Source organism: Camelus ferus, chromosome 12 (assembly GCF_009834535.1).
Source record: "Camelus ferus isolate YT-003-E chromosome 12, BCGSAC_Cfer_1.0, whole genome shotgun sequence".
NCBI lineage: Eukaryota > Metazoa > Chordata > Mammalia > Artiodactyla > Camelidae > Camelus > Camelus ferus.
In genome coordinates this window covers 17,587,041-17,604,323 of record NC_045707.1, presented here as the reverse complement: position 1 = coordinate 17,604,323, position 17,283 = coordinate 17,587,041, and positions in this window count along the sequence as shown.

The window sequence follows — 17,283 nt, the reverse complement described above, 5'->3', positions numbered from 1 at the left end:
CGGTGTCCAGACGGTGGGGAGGAGGATGGCAGATGTGAATACAAGATGCCTAAGACAGAGTCCTTGACTTTCAACTACTTCCGGCTTACCTGGAAAAACAACATACATCTCAGAAAAGCCAACTTGGTGTGTTCGGGCATGCAAGCATTCATTGGTCATCTGGGGTGAGCCAGACACTGGAAGAAGGTCTAGACACTTGATACATGGCAGAGTAAGGAGCTGCGGTACACTGTGGACTCAGCGGTGATTTAGTGCGTTGACTTCTGGTGGTCCTCCGATCCCTGTTCCCCTTCTTTCCCTCAGTAGTTAGCACTCCACTTTTGAGTTGGGCACCTGGCTACCCAGAAAAAAATACTACATTTTTCTGCCTTCTTTGGAGTAATTGTGGCCATGTGACCAAGGGATAGAAGGTGGAGGATGCAACTTCTGAGAAGCGTCCTTAAAGGGAGAGAGCGTGAGCTGCTATCAGCCCACTTTCCCGCTGGCAAGAATGCATATGTAATGGCTGCAGTTCAGCAGCTATACTGGACCATGAGGTGACCTGGGGAGTGGAAGCCATCCTCCTCAGAGCAAAGATTTGGGACCTGGGTCCACAGCACCGTGAAATGCCATACTAGCCTTGGACAGATTATTTCCACATGACTGGAAAATTGAGACAGAAATAAGCTTCTGTCTGGATTGAGCCACTGTTATTTTGGGTTTTTCTGTTACTCTCAGCTGAGCTAATTCAGCCTGTCTCAGGGGTGTAGTTGCCAGAGGAGACTGGAGGCCAAGCACAGAGAGCACGGACTGGGATAAGCAAACTGGCTTCCAACCCACGCCTGCATCCCGCCCTTGACTTGCTCTGGGATGTTTGGGAAAGCCCTCCCCTCTCTGTTCCCTCTTCTTGAACAAAGAGGGCTGGACTCTAGGGTTGCTAGCCCTAGATCTTCTAGCCCTGCTATTTTAGCTTCTGGACATCATGGTGAAACATGAAGGCCCGGAATGAAGAGCTGAGAAATTTGTACTTGATTTCAGAAATCTGTACAAGATATCAGAATTTCGTACTTGATTTCTGGTGTCACTGGAGATTTTTTTTTGGTGGGGTGCAAGGAAGTGAATCGATGGAGGCAGTGCTTTAGGGAGACGAATCTGGCCTCTCCTGATTGGGATACGTGACTGAAGATGTTTTATTCCCGGATTATTTTACCTGCCCAGACCCTTTTAACCTCAAGGAAAGTTGCAGAATTAAAGGAGCGTACCATATCGGTGGGCGCGCGGTGGGTTTGGGTTGGAGGAAACAGAGGTAGTTCGACGGCGCGCTGCTGCCCCTGGGTCACTTTACTCAGGCTTCAGGCGCCATCTGGAGGGCGATTTTGGGGGTGCAGCCAAACGCCTTCACTGTAGCCTGCTCCTGGTTTCTGGATATTTCCCCAGACACTCCCTTACCTTCCAGCTACTGGTCTATTTTGCGGGCTTATTGGAACAGAGGACGTAGATTTTGTTTTTGATTTAGGAGGTCCAAATTCAAATGACCACAAGGGCCAGGCCGCTAAGGTAAAAAAAAAAGGTGGGTTTGGGATAAGAAGCTGGATAGATATATGCTGTTTGCACATGAAAAATGCTGGAATATTCTTCCTGCGCACAGAGAATTGTGCTTTCCCTGTCCTGTTTTTGAAGCCTGCTGGCCTTTTATTTTTTCACTGTAGATCTAAGATAGGCCCGGGGTGCTTTAATTTTCTTTTACACTACAATAAGATGTGTCAATTATAAAAAAGGCATGTGACACTCGGTTTCATTGTTGGGACAGTAAAAGGGAATGGTGAGGATTATGACCAAATAGAATTACTGATAATCCTCGGGCCAGAGGCACCCCTGCCCTGGGACTCTTGTTTTAGCAGGTCCTGCTCTGTTACCTTCTGGCTGTGCCTTTTGACCCCTGGTGAGGAGCCCAAGGGGCCAAGGAGGTGCCCTCCCAGACAGAGCTGTGTCCTCCTGTCCAGATGGCCCTGGGCTCACTTCCAGGAACTGCTGGGATCTTCCCTGGGCTCCACCTCCTGCAAGCCTCTGGTTCTGACTGTGGTGGAGGGGTGGCTGGTTTGGGCTTGGGGGGTGTGTAGAGCTTCTCCATTCCATCAGGCAGCCCCCAGCCACATGTGGCCATGGAGGACTTGACATGTGGCTAGGCTGAATTGGGTATAAGGTTAAAAGACACATCTTGAAGGCAGTATGAGAAAAAAATGAATATAAAATATTAATAATTTGAAATATTGATTAAATGTTGAAATAACATTTTGGATTTATTGGATCAAATATATGTACTATTAAAATGAATTCCACCTATTTATTTTTGTTTGTTTGAGTTTTGCTTGTTTTTTTGAGGGGAGGTAATAGATTAGTAATTAATTTATTATTATTTTTAATTAATTAATTAATTAATTAATTAATTAATTAATTACTTTTAAATGGAAGTATTGGGGATTGAACCCAGGACATTGTAGATGCTAAGCATGCACTCTACCACTGAGCTATACCCTCCCTCCTCCACCTACTTCTTTTTACTTTATGAATGTGGTTGCTGGAAAACTTAACATTCCATTAGTGGCTGGCATTTGTAGCTCACATTATATTTCTATTGGGCTGGTACAGATGGCCCAGGGAAGAGCTGTTGGGGTGTCCACAGGCCAGTGCATGAGGGCTCTTCAAATGTGGGGTGATATTCCAAATGCAGCTGGGTGAGAAGAGAAGGGGATTGTGGGCTTCCCTTTACTCCCTGTCCTGGCTCCCCAGATATTGGACCCAGGCTGGGGCGGCCTCTTTACTCAGCCCCTGCCAGCTGTAGACATGCAGCAATGTCCAGAATTTTCATCTTTGCAAAAGAAATGGGAAATCTGGATTTCTACCGGAGATCACCTGATTTAAAAATGTTGGCAGTTAATTCAGATATTTAGGAAAAAACACTGGCCTGGCCAAGACCACACAAGCCACAGAATACATATCCTTGGGCTCTGGTTCAAAGTAGGGAGACTGAGGTCAGAGAGACAAAGCTTAACTTGGTTCCCACAGCACCACCCTGCACCACCACAGAAGGGACTGAGAGGAAATAGATGAAAGGCGCTGTAAAATCACCACCAGATCCCACCTCAATGCACCATTGGTATTAGTGATGGGGGCTCAAAGGACACAGAGAACCCTAGATTTTCATTTTTCCCTGCAGCTGGACCTCTGAAGGATGGGCATTCAGACTAAGCTACGCTCAGAAGGAAGGAGGTTGGAGTTGAGCAAACGAGGTACATGAAGTGTCCACTGGAGGGCAGCAGGGGAGCAGGGAGAAGCAGCTCTGCAGGCTCCTTAGAGCATCCTCCCTGTTCCCGGGGTACCTGAGGCGGGTTGCAGGCCACCAGAAGTCCACAGGGTGCTTTCCTGCAAATCGGAGGGAGCTCCCATCCTCCTGGGGGATGCAGCCCTGGGCCAGGGAATGGCTAGGTCGGTGGAGCTGGGAGTGGATGTTAGTCCCCATCCACCTATGCCCTACACACCTGGCAACCCAGGGGCCATGGTTGCGGTGGCTGTGGTGTGGCTGCAGTGGTGGGGGAGTTGGGGCTGAGGGCACCGGGACTGGAGCGGGGCAGCCCTGTTCCTGAAGGTGTGTGTCTTCTGCTCCTCTGCACGGAGTTCCAGGCAAGAGGCAGGCAGGGGCTCCCCTAGCACACTGCCAGGTGCCAGTTGCTGGCTCCCACCTTTCCAGCAGGTGGCAGGCTCCAGGCTGCAACAGCAGGGCTGGCTGAGGTCAGGATGGGAGGGCTGTGCTGTCGAGGGCAGCTGGCAGGTGGAGCTGGGGTGGGGTGGGGTGGGATCGGCAGGATCCTGGAAGAGCAGCACAGCAGGTGTTGGGGGTGGGTGGGATTCCTGGCTCTGGAGGAGGGGACACCCTGCCCCATCAGAACTCAGCTGGCACCTAGTTCAGCAGCACAGAGGCCTGGTGCCCTGTTGTGGAGGCTCAGAGAGGGAAGTCACTGTGTGTCCAGGCAGAGCCAGGATCTTTGCTCCCAGTCAGTGCTCCTTCCTCCTTGGGGCTCCTTTGGGTTGGTTCTGATTGTGTCACACCCCAGCCCAAATCCCTTCCTTGGAGTCACCCAAGCCCCTGAGCTTGGCACTCAAGGCCCTGCCTGCCCTGGCTGAAGATCACCTCTGCAGCCCCAACCCACTCCCCCTACGCCCCCTCCAACCCCACAGCTCAGCTCCTTGCAGGTATCTGGAGGAAGCCACACACCTTCATATGTCCCTGTCTGTGTGTGTGCTCTCCCCTGCCAGCAATGCACATCTCCCATCTGGCCCATCTGTAAGTCTTCCTGGCCCTTCTGAGGCTGGGTCCCTGGCTCCCCTGTACGCTATGGCTCTTTTCTCTGCGTTATAGTACCCCCAGCAGACGGCAAGCTTGGTGAGGGTCCCCGAGTCTGCCTGGAGTGCATCCTGTATCTCTGTGTCTGGCACAGAGCAGGTGATCATAAGTATATGTTGTTTAACTGAAAGGAAGGCCTGAACACATCCCCACTCCCTCCCCTCCAGTTGCAGCCTCACTATCACAGAGAGAAGACAGGCGGGGAGCCAGCCTTGTGCACGTGTGCGTGCGCACGTGTGTGTGTGCATGTGTGTGCGTGTGTGCGGTAGCGCACATACAGAGACTGCAGGCATCAGAGACAAGAACTAATTCACGTGGGAGATTGTATGTGCGCAGGCACAGACAGGCACAGACAGGAACAGACAGACTGTTTACATCAAGCTGGAAAGACAGCTCTGTACGCAGTGGGGGATCTATGTTTTAAAAAATACATTCATTGAAGTACAGATAACACATACAGAGAAGTACTCATGTCAAAAGTATGCAGCTTGATGAGTTTTCACAAACTGAACACATCATGCTACCAGCATGCAGATCAAGAAGGAGCAGGGGGAGCCCCCCAACCCCCACACAGCCCACAGTGGGAGCTTTTAAAAAGCCTGTTGCTGTAAACAGCAAGGTCCTACTGTACAGCACAGGGAACTATATTCAATACCTTGTAACGTCCTATAATGAAAAAGAACATGAAAAGGAATATCTACACATGTACAAATGGGTCACTGAGCTTGCTGTACATCAGAAGTTAATACAACATGGGGGAGGGGACAGCTTAGTGGTAGAGTGTGTGCTTGGCGTGCATAAGGTCCTAGGTTCAATCCCCAGTCCCTCCATTTAAAAATGAATAAAAATTAAAAAAAAGAGAAATTAATACTACATTGTAAATCAACTATACTTCAATTGAAGAAAAAATAAAGGCCTGTGGCTTGACTCTGAAGCTGGGAGAGGGAGGCCAAGGGGGGGGGTGTGGGAAGAGGGCGTCTGGGGGCTTCAGACCTCAGCCTGTCTCCCCTCCAGGGTCTGGGCTGCTCTATGAGATTTGCTGCTTTTCAAACCCAGGCCCCCTCCCCGACGCCTCCGTTTTCCCTGCCCGCCACCCCCAGCACCCGGTCTGCCCGGCCCGGGCACAGACCCCTCCTTGGCTGGCCCAGGGCCTGTCCACCCACCCCCTCATCCACCTCAGGAGCAGCAGCATCCCGCAGTCCTGGGCTCAAATCAGCTGACGGCCAATTTGTGTATTTCTCCCCACGCCCAAGGGGCCAGACTGTGGGAGAGCATGGCTGCCGGGGTGACATCGCCCCCAGCCAGGCTTGTCGTAGCTCCAGAAGAGGGACAGAACAGGGCTAAAATGAAGCCCACCCCAATGTCTTAGAACTGCAAACACAAGGCGGGGGACGTGCAAAGATACGCCCCCTAAAACCAGCGCTCCCAGAGCGGAGCTGGCACGAGTGTATCGGGGACAGTCAGAAATGCCTAGTGACGCTGTGCAGGGCTGTGTGACCGGACATGCACAGGAACCCTGCTTCCGACTGCATATCTTACGGAGATTGCACACAACGCTGTGTGTGTGGCAGGGGTTTTGTGTGTCTGGTGGTGCTGGGACGCTGAATGTGACAGGCTGGGAGTGGATCACTGCGTGGTTGTGCGCGCAGGGTTGTGTGTCGTGGGACTGTGAGAAGTGCTGGTGTGTCCGTGCTTGGGAGCCCGTTTGTGCGCGCACAGATGTCTGCGGGTGAGGGAGCGTGTGGGGAGAGTTTTGCTCTGAGTGTCTTTGCTCGCTGCCATCAGGAGGTTCCCTGTACTGGTGCGGGCAGGTCACTCTGGAGAAGGAGAAGGAAACAGGGGGGTGGTGGGGGGAAGCTGCGGATGAGCTGTCCCTTCCCCCTAGGGTCTTGCCAGTGGGCCCCCTCCTCCTGGCTCCCAGCTCTGCGGACCATTCACCCTGCCCACCGCCTGCAGAAATGGGCTGGGTAGAGCCCAGGCTGGGGCCCAGATGCTGAGGTGGCAGGCAGGACTGGGAGGAGGGGGTGGGGCCGGTGACAAGCCAGAGCGGCAGCCATCAGTCTGGGGCACTCTGCCCTGTGCTGAGCTGGCAGCTGGCGCTGGGAGCGGGCGGGGCACCGCCCAAGCAGGCCAGGGCAGGCCGGGCACGGTCTGTCTGGGGCGAGGGAGGGGATGGAGTTGAGGGGGCAAGCCTGGGCCTTGTTTTACCAAGATGGAAGGTTGAGGGGCAGGTCGGGGTATCCCTTTTGTGACAGGGGACGTGTGTCTGTGCACGATTACGCCTGTTATGACCTGTGCAATTGATCTGCTTATGCGCTTGTATTTCTCTCTTGTCGGATGCACGTATCCATGGGGCCTCGGGTAGTCCCGGGTGTGCGTGACTGGTACCCAGGGATGTTTGCGTGAGAGTCTTGCCTGGATGTGTGTATGAGAGGGCTGAGTGCCTGCGTGCCTGCGTGCCGGCCGTGTGTGCACCCTTATGGGAACCCTACATGGTTTCTGTCATGTTTGTGACAGACACCTATGTGAGCCAGGGCAGGCCTTCTGCAAGGTGCGTGTGTGTGTGTGCAGGTCTGTATGTGTGTATGTGAATTCAGGTCTTGGGCCCAGAGAGCAGAGGGAGATGGGTCTGGGCTTCCTGGTTTGGGGCTTGGCCAGGCCCTGGGACCACTCTGTTCCTGCAGCAAATTCACATGCTCTTCCCACTCCTCCATCACGTCCCTTCTGATGGTTTTCATAGTGTGTGTGTGTGTGTGTGTGTGTGTGTGTGTGTGAGACATGACCCACAAACCACTGCAACTCTGTGTGTAACTATTCCATTGATTCCTTACAGTGAGTTTGTGTTTGTGGCAATCCTAAAGACCATGTGTGCAGCATGTGAAATGGGCACGGCTAAGTGTGACACACTGCTGTGTGTGTGTCTGTACCTACAAGCCACTGGGTACGTGCCTTCATGTGTAGGGGTCCCACGATCCCCGTGCATGTGTGTGTGTCGGGCTAAGGTTGCGCCTCCCCAGCCTTCTCCCTGCTGGGGCCCTGGTGCATACACCCTGCTGCCTCCTCCAAAGCCCGCATGTGCTGACACTCAGCTTCTTTCTGCTCCCAACCCCACCTCTTCTCACCACCCTCAGGGATCCTCCCTGGGGACCAGAAACCCTGGGCTGAGAGGTTGAGAACTGGGCCTCCTGTGGAGCTGGCAGGTTCCCCACAGTGTGCGTTAGTATAATGGAGCCAGGGAGAGGCCACATCAGCTAGGGGCTCAGGGGGCAGCCACAGCCAGTGGCACATGTTTAGAGCCAGGCTGAACTGGGTTCAAATTTAGACTCTCATACACTACACCTGCATGACCTTGGACACAGTCTCTGCCTCAGTTTCTCCTGTTTATTTTTGGAGTTGCTATAAGGATCCATAGGTGAACATAACACCCCTGGCATAGGGCTTGGCACGTAGTAGTCTCTGGACAAATATGGGTCCTTTACTGTTTAAGGAATCACTCTGAGAACACATCAAGATCACTTCGAGAACACTTCAAGATCACTGTGAGATTTTGCAGAAACGGGCCATAGGAGTTGGAGGGGGCACCTGGAGCCGGATCTCAGGGTAGCATCTGGTCTCTGACCTTCGGGGGCTCTGCAGTGTGGACGTGGGCAAAGCCTGAGCTGGAGAATTCTCCAGATGTAGCCCCTGACAGGTCCGTTCCGACCTTGCACTAAGAGAGGCCCAGGCCTTTCACCCTCTCAGACAGAGGCACAGAGATGATGTCCAGGGTGTGTGTGGAGGGGGTGGGGGTGGGGTACGAGATGATCTCGAAATGGTGGTCGTGGAGTGACACCCCAAAAAAGCCAACATGCAGACTCCGAAAGACTACAGTCCATCTGTGGGGGACTCACAAAGATCCAGGAGAGGAAAAAAGAGACACCGTCCGAAGGACAGGCACACAGCCTCCAATTTCAGAGGGACAGAAGTCCCGACCACCCAAGGACAGACACTCAGATCCCCCAGAAGAACAGGCACCAGGTTCCCATTCCCGATTCTCCCAGGAGGATGGACACACGTGCCCCACCCCCTCGCCCCTGGGGAGGACGCGAAGAGGGCGGCCGGCAGGCCCAGTCCCTCCTGCTGAGTCAGGCTGTCCCGGCTCAGCCCGCGGGTGCTGGGCGGGAGCGGCCGGGCGCCGCTCCAGCTCCAGGGGTGGGGCGGAGGGTGAGTCACCCAGCGGCCCAGCCGGAGCCGCCCTGGGCCCCCGGCGGCCGTGGGAGCGCGAGGGCCCAGCCAATCAGCGGCCGCCACCCGGCCTAGCGCTCTGGCCCCGCCCCCGCCCCCGCCGCGGGCCGCGGGCTCCTCAGTTCCCAGGGCCCCCTTGCCCGCCGACCTGGCGCCCGGCCAGAGAGAGCCCGTGGTCCCTGCCTGGGGTGGGAGGCTGCAGGGGACGGAGCACGGGGCTCCCAGGGAAGAGAGCCCCTCTCTCCGGGACTCCCACCTGCTGGTTAGGGGCAGGAGTGACAGTGACGGGGTTGGGGGATTGTCTCCTTGCTGCCCTCCGAGCTCTTCCCAGATTGTCCCCTCCTCAAAGGAGACAACCTGCCTTGCTTCTCAGGCTCAGGGACTGGGCTGGCCTCACACTGTTTTTTCCTGCACGGTCTTGATGGCAAAATTTCTCTGCCCAGAGTCAGCTGCACCACAAGCTGGGATTTCTGCTTCAGAAAATACAGTCACTATTCTTGGGAGGGTCATTGTTCCTAAGACTCTGGTGACCCCCAGCTACTGAGACTGGCCTGGCGAGGGCCTGGGCCGTGATACAGACCTACACATACATATGCAGACTTACCTGAGCAGGTAGGGGTTATACAGACACACAGACACATAGAGACAGACCTGTGGATCTTACGCACAAATTCTCATATATGTGGAACACACAGAGACATTATCAGCAATTTTCAGAAAGGCAAGCATCCCAGCTCTGTCCCTTAGCACTTTCCTGACTTTGAGTCTATCATCGAATCTCTCCAACTGTTTATCTGTAAAATGGAAATAGCTAGAATCCTTTCCTTTCAGGGTTGTTGTGAGGATTAAAGGAAAAAAAAAAAAAAACCCTGGAAAGTGCCTGGGACATTGTAATCACTCAATAAACAGTAGCGACAATGATCTAGACCCAGAAGAATAAATATACCCACACAAACACACTCTTGGACCCACACTGATACACATACACATACACACACCAATCTTCAGACATCAGTACGTATGCAAGGACCAGGTGTGTTTGCATATAGAAACACAGACACAAACAGCACCCCCCAGAAAAACAGCAACCCCCGCAACAACTGTAAAAGCAAGTTTTACTGCCCAGGGTGTGATGGGAACAGCCAGCCCAGCTGGGTGGGGGGCGGAGGCCTCCGCGTCGGGCGGTGCCCACTCTGCTCAGGCTCCCACTCAGCCCCAGGGAGAGGACGCTTTCATTCTTCCAACACGCCTCTCCCTGTCCCCCGAGAGCAGTCACCCCATCCTTTCTCCACTGTTACCTGAAATTGGGCCCCACCCTCTCCCAACAGCCTGAGCCTCAAGGATTTGTGCTCCGTGTGTTTGGGGGGTCGTGATGGCCTGGCTTTCTGGGGAGGGTTAGGAGGTCGGCAGGACCGCCCTGTCCACACCACTTCTCTGGCCTGGTGGATCCTGGAGGGCAGTGGGTGTGAGGATTTGGCTGGTAGCCCTGGAAGCAACCAGAAGGGGACCACCTGGAGCTGGGGGTAACCCTCTGGGCTTAGATCCTCCTGGGCTCTGGACAGTTTTCAGGCAGCTTCTCTCTACTTTTTATTTTATTTTTATTGTGGTGAGAATGCTTAATATGAGATCTACCCTCTTAAATTTTACATGTATAATATAGTACCAGCTACAGGCACCATGTTGGTAGCATCGGGAACTCACTCATCTGACACAACTGGGCTGCCCTCTACTTCGTCTTGTGCTTTTCATTCCCAGCTCTTGCCAGACCCTCAGCCCTCCCTGGAGCTGGGAATATTTGAAATGGTTCTCTAGTCTTTGGGGAAGCAAGAAGGAACTAGCTCCGCGCTCTGGGAGGGAGAGTCCTTTTCTGAGAAGCCATGGCCACAGCCGGCTGGTCTTCTACTTAGCAGATTCCCGTTGCCCTCGAGTCCCCTCCCCCCATTAACATAGGGGAATACTTTTAGCACCTTAGGCTGCCAAAGCTGGAAGGGACCCCCAAGGTTACTGAATCAAGACCTGAGATGGAGGATCCCATGTCTGAGGCCACAGTGATTCTGTAGAAGTGGCAGTTGGATCAAACCTGGTGCTCCTGTCTCCTCATGCAGAGAAGCCCGGGTCTCAGTGCCAGCTTCCCCACCCCTCCAGCCCCCATGTCCATTTTCACAGGTTTGCATCCCTCCAGTGTGTTGTCTGATCCTAGGAGCTGGGGTTGGACACTTGAGCAAGGAGGCGACTCAGGCCCTGTCCTTAGGGACTCCAGCCTGATAGGGGAGGAGGGTGTCAGATCCAGGGAACAGAGAGACGCATGCCACACGTGGGACCTGAACACACCAGACTGGAAGGGTCTCACAGACTCAGATAGGTTAGCAGGCCGTGGCCAGAAGGAGGGTTTTGAGGGAGAGGAGAGACACGGACAAGTCAGAGGGTGGCCTCTGGACGTGGGGCTGGAGGTCCTGAGGGAAGATGGATGAGGCTTGCTCTGTCCCCTTCATGGAGTAAACTTCTGCTTCCCACCATGGGGAATGGATTCTGGGGTTTGACCAGGTGACTCTGCTTTAAATGTTGCAAAATGGCCAGAGGGAGACCAGAATGTCTTGCCCAGGCCTGGACCTGGATGTAATGTCCTATAATGTAACTTCCAGGGCTGGAACGCTGGTCACCTTCAGGGGCTGGATCCCTGGGGGAGCTGGGGGTGAGGGGATGATTTCACCAATGCCTTGCCAAACTCCACTTGCCTGTTTCTGAACAACTCAGTCCAGGCTTCCCAGAGGCTAGCCGGCCCTTGAGTGTGGCCGTGTCCTGCCAGTGGGTCCTTAGAGGACTGGGAAGGCTTCCCAAATGCCCCGGCCTTCAGGAGACCCCTGCTCTCAGATTTCCTGCCCCCTTTTGCCCCTCCTGGGGCCTGGATGAGCCAGAAGGGTGGGGCTCCCAGTTGGCAAGACCCAATTTTGCTGGCTGGGAGTTTTTCAGGTGCTAATTAAAAGGAGCCACCCAGAGAGAATGACTTCACTTGTTCACACACACACCCTTCTGCCCTGCCCTCTCCTCTGCTCCCATTCACACGCCCAGCCAAGGCAGGGGCGCTGGGGCCAACCGAGGGAGCCCCATGGGGAGAGCAGGGATTGGGAGCTTACGTGGCTGTCAACAAGCAAACTGCAGGCTCAGAACATTTTTGACATTTTTTCCCCCCCAGTCAAATGTTGCAGTCGCTGCATTTCCCCTGTTGTTCTCCTGGCTGAACTGGGTGGGCAGAACTGATGTGGATGGGCAGGGACCTAGGTTTCTCCCAGGGGCCCCCAAATAGCCCCACTCAGGGGAGATCCTCCCTTGTCCTGGCCTCAGTCCAGGTAGCTGCAGCCCTGTGAGGTGAGGCCCCTTGGTGGGTCCACCTTCAGTACAGGCTGTGAGAGTTTCTTCCCATTTCTTCACAATTCTCTGTTTCCTAAATTCTTCCAAAAGTAAAACCAGGCTCCCTTCCATCTTGGGCTGCAGGTTGAGCGTGTCATCACACACCAGGGGGTCCCTGGTTCAGATCCAGCGGTATCTGGAGGAGAGTTGCTGGAGTGCTGCTGACAGCCCAGAGCTCCCAAATTCCCGCTTTGGTGCTTGCTGCAACCCCCGTGGACCCCTAGGTCTTGGCTAATCTGGAGGCGGGACGGGATGTGACTTTCTAGATTCTGTCAGGATGGGTGCGCGGTGGCGGGGGGGGGGGTCTACCCCCACGCTCCGTGGTGCCCGGGACCAGCGCTGCAAGTCACAGGCAAAGGGGCTGGGCGGCCGCGCCCCACGTGGAGCGGGGAGGAGCAGGCTGGCTTGTTCCTCCTCCTCCGTTCTGGGAATGCCCTGCAGGGGTCGCCCTAAGCCAGCCTTCCCGTATGGCGGCTGCGGTAGGGGCCCTCTGCAGAAGCCTGGTCCCATCTCGGATCCCAGGCCCCCAGCTCGGACTCTGTTCTCCGTCCGGGGTCCTCCAGCCCTCAGGAGTCTAGGATAGACCACGAGGGAGGGACAGAGACAACGTGGGGCCCAGAAGCTCTGAAGCGACAGGAGTGACAAACGTCGGTGGCCAGATGGCACATGCAAATGACATGCAAATGAGCCCAGCTAGTCCGCCCTGGCCAGAGCTGAAGGCATTTTGACCCAGTCCCTCTTCCGTAGCCTCGGGGCACCCAGAGACCTTGTCGCTTGTTTTCGTCCATGGTCATAAGGATCCCATCTGTTCTGCTCCCTCCCTCCAAGTAACAGTGCCAGGCCTGTGTTGAATCCTTTAGAAACCTCACTTAATTGTCACGATAAGCCACTGGCTGGGACCATTATCCTCATTTGCACATGGCTCCCGCGGGGTTGGATTAATGTTTCCCAGTCCCTTTTTCTCTTAGAGGGAAAAAAATGGCCAGGTAGCAAATGGGCTTGAACAGAAACAAGACCCTCCACTCCAGCCTCTGTAGAGCAGAGTCCTCCTGAGAAGTCCCTGAGAGTGGGGGCTCTGGTCTGCAGTTTGGCACAAAAGGACTCCTGGGGGTTGAGCATGGGGAGGACTCTGAAAAAGTCACCTGGAGCCTTCCCCTGCCTCTGCGGGGCGGCCTCGCCCTGCCGGACCTGGGTGTCCTTGACCAAGGCCCCCTGCTCGTGTACTTTGTCCTTTCCTCACTGGTGTCAGCGGTCTGACTTCAGTCCCCCTTGCTGGAGCACTCGCCCATCGCCCTGGTGGGGGGCCAGGCTTTCCCAGGAACTTTTAAAGGGGGCTTTGATGCAGTTTCTGTGCCTCCCTCTTGCAAAAGGCCTTCAGGAGGCCTGGAGGGGGGGTGTTGAGGGTGACACTGGTCACTTTCCTGGAGTAGAGTCCCCAAAACTGAAGCCCTGTACTGAAGCCCTGCTTCCTCAGGAGGTTTGACACAAACTTTACCTGGCACTTGGCTGGGCCTGGGGAAGCTGGGAGGGGACTGGGACTGGGGCCAGGGGAGGTTTTCCCTGCCTTCTCCTCCAAGGACTCTGCTGCAGCCTGGGCTCAGGAAAGAATCTCCCCGCTCCCTACCCTCCTTAATCCAGTCCCTGCCCGACACTCTCCTTCCTTTACCCTGTCCTGCTGTCATTCCCACCTCCTACCCCATCCCCAGCCCCTGCTCATCTCTTCTCTCCTGGGTCTTGAGCCAAGTGCCCATTCTCTGTGCTGGCTGCTTGGGCACCTCGGCTGGTCACTCCGGAGTCCCACTGGGTTTCTCTTCCCCGGGGCCTTGAGTGTTCCTCCCTGTTGCTGGGAATGAGGTGGCTTGAGGAATGAAGCTCTGGCACATTCCAGAGTTTGGAGGTGCTCATCCGAGCACTAGGGCTCCCTGGCATCTGAGTCCCCTGGCCTAGGCCTCCTGGGGGTAGTGATGGCACAGAGGAACAGGTACTTTGGGGGCTCAGTCCCGGCGGGCCTCATTCTACCACGTCCACTCCCCACTCTGCCACACCTCAGGCAACCACATGCAGCCTCCGCAACCAGGTGTCACAGAGGCCCCCTCCTCATCCCCTCCACTCAGCAGTCTCTCCCGCTTGCTTCCTGGGGCCCCTCCATGACCCCCTCCTCTGGAAGGGGCTGCCAAGTGCCCCAGCCCACAGTGCCCCCGAGTTGTTCTGTGTGGTCTGATCATGTCTCTGTCTTTAGATCCCCGCCCCACCCAGTAGAGGGGGAACAGAGGTGCTGATTCGGGCTGAGAACAGATGGGCAGATGCAGGCACAGATGTGAGAAAGGGTCCAGGTTTGACGGACAGACCTGGTTCATATCCTGACTCTGCCACCCCTAGTTGTGTGACCTAGGACAAGTAATTTCACTTGACTGCATCTCGGTTTCCCCATCTATAAAATGGGGTTAATTAAGGGCACAGTATGTAAAGCACCTGGCACGTAGTCGTTGTGTATTAAGCGATAATGATTCTCGATACATGTAATAGTATCAACAATTGAGACAACTTCCTGGAAGAGAGGTCTTCTCTGGAACCCCTCAAAGTAGGGAAAGACCCCTCTTGATGTTCAACCCCTGCTTCCAAAAGCTGGGTGTCCCTGGGGTTGGTTGTGGGCTCTGAATCTGTCTCCCTCCCCATCAGCCCCAGTTCCCCTCTGCAAGGATTCGCCAGCTGCCCCTGGTAGGGCCTGCCTGGGCAGGTAAGCACAGTGCTCTGAAAGCCAGCACTGGGGCTTAAGTGTTCTTCTCAGTGGCTGGGAGCCTCCCCGGGTGCCCTGCCCTTGGAGAGGCTAGGGGAACGGGCAGAGGGTGTGGGCCTGAGCAGCCAGTAGGAGGTGGGGGGCAAGGTGTGGGTCCCACTGGAGCATTCTCGGGGGAGGGGGGTGGGGTGCAGTGTGCGGATGGCTGGGGCTAGTTTCCTTCCTGAGTTTCGATCAGTGGGGCGGGTTTAAGGCTGGGCTCTGTTGAGCCAGCAGCTTTTCTTTAGGAAACTTGAGAGCCTTGAAGAGAGAAAAACAAGTCTGTTCCCCATCAAGTCAGGGGCACTGACCCTTCAGTAGGGGGGATTTTTGTCTCTGATGGAGCACCCTCTCCAGCAGACGTGTGCCTGGGGTGGGGCTGGGGCTGGGGGCTGTGGACCTTCACAGCAACCCTCACACACACATCGTAACACACAATCTCACAACATATTCACACCCCTCTCCCTTCGTCCTCTTTACACACTGATGTACACAAATGTCTTCTACGAAGCACATTCATAGAAGCTATGTATTCACACTCCCACCCTTACACACACACACACACAGAGCTGGCTCACACGTTCACACACAAACTCTACTTTCACTTTTACTTGTACGCATACACACGGAGACCTACGATCATGTACCTCTTTTCGCATTCACTCTCATTCCCTCACATTCATGACCAGCTCCCTGCAATACACTAACCGGCATGTATTTGCACACATGTTCACACACGTGTCCCTGCTCTCTTTTGCCCCAGGTCAGAAGGGCAGTTGTCCTCAGACAACAGTCAGAGCAAGAGTCCCAGGAAAATCAGCCTTTAGTAGGCTAGGCCAGCTCGTGACTGGGGACTCAGAATGATAGTAATTAAAAAAAAGCTAATAGTTAGTGCGTACCACCCTGTGCTAAGTGCTGTTCTGAGCATTCTATGGGTATCATCTTGTTTGACATACACAGAAACCCTATGAAATAGGGACGATTATCCCCTTGCTATAGTTGAGAATGCAGAAGCACAGAGAGGTTAAGTCACTTGCCTGAAGCCACACAGCTAGTCAGCATTGGAGACAGCATCTGAACCCAGGCAGTTTAAGCCCGCTGGGACTCCTTCTTTTTTTTAAATGAAGATCTTATTTTTATTTTTATGTAGGGGGAGGTAATCAGGTTTATTTATTTATTTATTTTTAATGGAGGTGCTGAGGACTGAACCCAGGGCCTTGTGCATGCTAAGCACGTGCTCTACTACTGAGCTATATCCACCCCCTCAAGACTTCTTAAAGTCTAGAAAAATGCCCAGAAATCACTAGGGCTTTAGGTCCCCATTTGGGGACCTGTTTGGGGGGTCTCTGGCCTTACATCCCCACCAGGCGCCAGGGAGGCGGTGGCAGAGAAAGGACTTCAGGGAGATCACCATCAGCCCCTGCTTCTGATCCACCTACTGCTGCCACGCTGGCTCTTGCCGGCCCCAGGTCCCGTTCCAGTTGCGAGAGCGCCGGCCGCCTGCAGGGGGAGTCAAGAGTGGGAGAAGCCGGGCTCCTGCCTGGAAGGGAACGCCGGGAACGGATCTGTGCCTGGAAAATCCTGGAAACACGTCTGGGATCAGGACTGGATTAGACTATACCGTCCACCGAACGGCCGGCTGGCTCCCGCGTCTACGGGGTGCGCGCGTGAGCACTTGCAGACGCGGTTTCCAGACTTCTCATCAGTGGACTTGATGAGAAGTCCTGAGAATCCATGCGAGGGAATACTCTGGGTCATTCTCGACATGAATCCTTCGATTAAGGGTCTATTTATTGACACAGACAGGGTGAAGCTGGCTAGAAATCTGTAAGTGTAATATGATCTCACTTCTGGGAAATACATATTTATAGGAATAAATGGTGTTCACATTATGGTAGAATTTAGCACTGTACTAGACATATGAATATATATATATATAGACACACACACACATATATATGTAATCATAAGATGCAAACTACATAAGGGTGTAGCTTTTTATCTTTTTCGTTTACTACTTTATGCCTAGTGCTGGAACAATACTTGGCATGTAGAAAGTGTCCAGTAAATATGGGTTGAATAAATAATGAAAGGTATTTACATATGGAAAAATCTGGAAGATTATACACCAAAATGTTAATAGCAACGACTTCTAGGTGGTAGTATTTTGGAAGACTTTTATTTTTTCTACCTTTATTTTATTATCTGTTGTTTTAAATGTTTCAGTAATGAATTTGTGTTATTTGCATAAAGAAAAGGAAGTGCCACCAGCCTTGGGATCTTTTCTGTCCTCCACATCTTGAAAACAGGAGCCTAGACTTTAAGAAGCCAGGCAGTAGGTGGGATGGGACTTTTCTTTCCCCTCCAGTCGCCCACCCAACATCTTCCTGCCGGTCCTCTCCTCTCTCTGCCCCCTCCCTGCCCATAAGTTTCTGCTGGCACAGCTCCCTGAGCTTTTGTGCCACCTTAGCAGGTGGAGTCGCAGAACAATGGA